A 4432-nucleotide genomic window follows, 5' to 3' on the forward strand; every position below is an offset into this window, starting at 1 on the left:
TGACTATGATGCATCCATGTAGGTTCATCAGTTGTAACACATGGGGGTGGGTGTTGATAATGGGGGAGGCTGTGTACATGTGGAGGCAGGAGGAATATGGGAAACCTCTGTACCTTCCTCTCAATTTTTTTGGTAAACTTAAAACTGCTCTAAAAAAACAAAGTCCATTAAAAAAAAAAACTAAAAAGGTCCCATAACTAAAGTAGGATTCATAGTCACCCTGGGGGCAAAGGGCACATAAAACAGGCTCCTTTCTTCCTTTATGGAAGGCTCAAGGGAACAACACTTATTCACATACCCACATATTGTACACACACACACACGCCTCAAACTGCCTCACCCCCTCCCATATGTCAGCTCTGAAGACCTTTAGGCTGAAGGCTGAACATACCCTGTGTTAGCAGAAGTCCTACTCCCACCTGCAAATGGTGCTGAAGTAGTTGACTATCAAGTCCCCTGTTGCATGTGGGGTGAGGCCCAGGGTGCCTAGGCCTTCATATCAGTTCTCCATCGCAGCACAACAAATTACCTCAAAACTTATCTGCCTAAAACAACAGGCATTTATTATCTCACACAGTGTTTGAGGGTCAACAGTCCAGGGACAATTAGGTGGCTCAGGGTCTGTCACAAGGTTGCAGTCAAGCTGTTGGCTGAGGCTGCTGTCATCTGAAGCAGGGCTGGAGGACCCGCTTCCAAGATGGCTCACTCAATGGCTGTTGACTGGAGGCCTCAGTTCTTTGCCTCATGGACCTCTACATGGGGCTGCTTGAGTGTCCTCACACTGCGGCAGTTGTAAGGCAGAGTAACTGATCCAAGAAAGAGCAAGGAAGAAGCCACAGTGTCTTTTATGTCCTAACTCAAAAGTCATGCACATCATTTCACTCTATCCTGTTGGTACATACAGGTCAGCCCTATGCAGTGTGAGATGGAACTACACAGGACATGCATTCCAGGAGGCCAGCGTCACCGGGGGGCCAGCTTGGATGCCGCCCTTCCACAGCTTTACCACCGCACTTCTGCCCGGGTCCTAGTGTCCCACCAGTCCTTGCTGCCTACTTCTTCTGGCAGGGTCGGCCTCAAACTGCCACCTGAATAGTGATCATTGTGACTTTAAATACTTTTATATTGTTTGAAACTCTTACAGGGAGAATGTGTTTTATATTTTAAAATATTTTCAAAATAAAATACTACTGACTTGATCAAGTTACCCTACCCTCCTCTGATTGCTAGTCATTTTCCTAAAGATGATTGAAGAAATTAATTAATCAACTGATTGATTAATAGGGTCCTGAGTTGCTTTTCAGAAAAACAATATATATTGCTTTTATATACTGTACTGTGCGTTTATATATACATATTATGCATTATATATATGATATATTTTATATACACACATCTGCACATATATATACTTTAAAATTTTATGCAAATGGAATTGCATACTGTTCTGACCTCACTTTTTAAAAAAGTTCAATAATATATCCTGGCACACGTATTTGGGAACAGTGGCTGCTCCTGGTGAGAGGATCTAATTACAGCTGGGAGATGGGGGTGAAGGAGGAACTTTGCTTTCACTGTCTACTAATACCATCTTGTATTATTAGAATTTTGCAATATGTCCTCATATTGCCTATTTAGATCACTTAAAATTATATATCTTGGGCTTCCCTGGTGGCGCAGTGGTTGAGAATCTGCCTGCTAATGCAGGGGACATGGGTTCGAGCCCTGGTCTGGGAGGATTTCCACATGCCGCAGAGCAACTAGGCCCGTGAGCCACAACTACTGAGCCTGTGCGTCTGGAGCCTGTGCTCCGCAACAAGAGAGGTCGCGATAGTGAGAGGTCCGCGCACCGCGATGAAGAGTGGCCCCCACTTGCCGTGACTAGAGAAAGTCCTCGCACAGAAATGAAGACCCAACACAGCAAAAATAAATAAATTAATTAATAAACTCCTACCCCCAACATCTTCTTTAAAAAATATATATATATCTTGAAGACCTTTCCATATTAGGACATACATACATAACTCATGTTTTAATGACTTCAAAGTAATCAGTTATATAGGTTACCAAGATTTGTATAAGTAATTCCCATTCGTGAGTGTTTGGGTGGTTCTCAGGTTTTAGGGTTGTTGTTGTTATTACCAACAATGCCACAAGGAAAATCCTCATACATACAACTTGTAATGCTTTGTTGACGTTTCCTCTCTTCCTGCTTCTAGACTTTTCCTCTTGCACAGTCTGTACATAGATATCGTGATGGCTTCTTTTTGATTACTCATCCTTGCATGTTGTGAGTTTTTCTAGACAAGCACTTGCAGGATGGGCAGGTGGAGGGCTGTGTGCACTGCAGTCCCTCTTCTGTGCCCTGCCATTGGGACAGGCTGCTTCCAGCACGTGGTTTGTATGTGAGCGTCCAGATTCATCCTCATCTTCTGCTTCTCAGGAACAACCTGGGTGCAGAGAAGCCCCTACCATCCCCATACCCCACTCCTGCTGGGGCAGAAAGGAATTTGGGTTTTACACCTCAGTGTGAGCCCGTTCCCTTAAAGAGGTGAACTTGGCCAAGTTTTTCTGAGATCTAAGGGTCCTGTCTCCACTTCTTCCACCACTCCTGTTCTATCTCACTGCTTTTGGCATGACTTCTGCCAATTTTGTGTCATACACGTACATAGCAACAAGCAAACAAAAAGCAGCACAAAAGGTATGCAGGAAGTAGGTTTTCCTCTCATCCTTGAGATGCATTCAGTCCCCAAGTCACCCCCAAGAGTCAGCCTCTGCTCCCCATTTCTTGTGTGTCCCTCTAGAGATAGTCTATACATATTCAGATATATGAAGCTGCAAGAAACTAACCTGGAGTGTTTTTATTTTTCACTGATTGTGACTTATTACTGTGCTCTGTCCAATCTCCCTTCTCTGCCGGGTGGGCAGAAGATGAACAGATCCCATAGCTTGCTGTTTGCCTCTAGTTATTAGGAGTCTCATCTAATCTAGTTTAAAATTCCAATCTCATATCAGCTCAAACCCCACCCCCGCTGCTGGCTGGGGGACCTGCAGTCCCCCACTCCTGACCCAGTCCAGCTCTTGGGGTGGACACGGGAGGGACATGATAGGCTCTATGAGATCTCTCCCCATCTTTTTTCAAGGCTGGGGACTGAGAGGGACAAGAGGGAAGGAAGGCAAATATCTCTTAGTGGCTTACATTGTGGTCCTCTCCCTGTGAATGGTCACCGCTCCCTGGCCAACACTAGCCCTTGGTGATGTTTTCTGAGTGGCTAGCATCCTAATGCAGCCTCTTTGGGGCTCACAGGTAAGTTCTTCAGAGAGAGTTCCTCCCACACAGCTTCCCCAGTATGGGAGATCCAGCTGCAGGTTAACTTCTTCCAACCTCCTCAGATTCCTGCTGCTAAAACAAGACGGCTCAATGCCGTCACCCTTCCTGGTGTCCATTCACCCCAGGGGAAACTCACACATCTTCTTCGAGCCAGACCCTGCCATCTCTCCCAAGGCTCTTCGCCCTCCTCGGTAGGCACCAAGGTACTGACAACCTGAGCAGCTGACCAACTGGCAGGTGAGGTACCAGTCTCCCTTGTTGCAGGTACATGCCAATCTTTAAGAATGCTTCTCTTGGGGCCTCCCTGGTGGCGCAGTGGTTGAGAGTCCGCCTGCCGATGCAGGGGATACGGGTTCGTGCCCCGGTCTGGGAGGATCCCATATGCCGCGGAGCGGCTGGGCCCGTGAGCCATGGCCGCTGGGCCTGCGCATCCGGAGCCTGTGCTCCGCAACGGGAGAGGCCACAACAGTGAGAGGCCCGCATACCGCAAAAAAAGAAAAAAAAAAAAAAAAAAAAGAATGCTTCTCTTGGAGCCCTTCTCACTTGGCTTGGAGGAGGAAAAGGAAAAACACCCAACATTCTTTTCTAGGCCCCCAGGGTCAGGGGACGTGGTGGGGAGAGCATGCTGATCACAGGGTCAGTTCCGTCATCCTTCGGCAAGCCCTGAAAAGGAAGTCTCACGAGCTGTTGGTGGCTTTCTATAGGAGATGCAGTATTTGCCCTTCTTCATCCCCAGCTCTGGCCTCCCAATTCTAGTGCAAAAAGAAAGTTCCAGTCAACATACCATTTCTTTGTACATAAGTGATGCTAGCATACTGTTGCCATCCTGCTGCATCTTAACAAGAGACTGTCCCAAACCAGTTCACATGTGTCTGCCTCTTCAGGGGACATTCCCTGGCTGTCCAGTGATTGAGACTGCGCCTCCCAATGGAGGGGGTGTGGGTTCGATCCCTGGTTGGGGAGCTAAGATCCCACATGCCTCACAGCCAAAAAACCAAAACACAAAACAGAAGCAATATTGTAACATATTCTATAAAGACTTTAAAAATGGTCCACATCAAAAAAAAAATCTTAAAAAAAAATTTCACAGTCTTCCATCAT

The sequence above is a fragment of the Mesoplodon mirus genome (genome assembly GCF_964341445.2).
Source record: "Mesoplodon mirus genome assembly, chromosome: 5".
Taxonomy (NCBI): Eukaryota; Metazoa; Chordata; class Mammalia; order Artiodactyla; family Ziphiidae; genus Mesoplodon; species Mesoplodon mirus.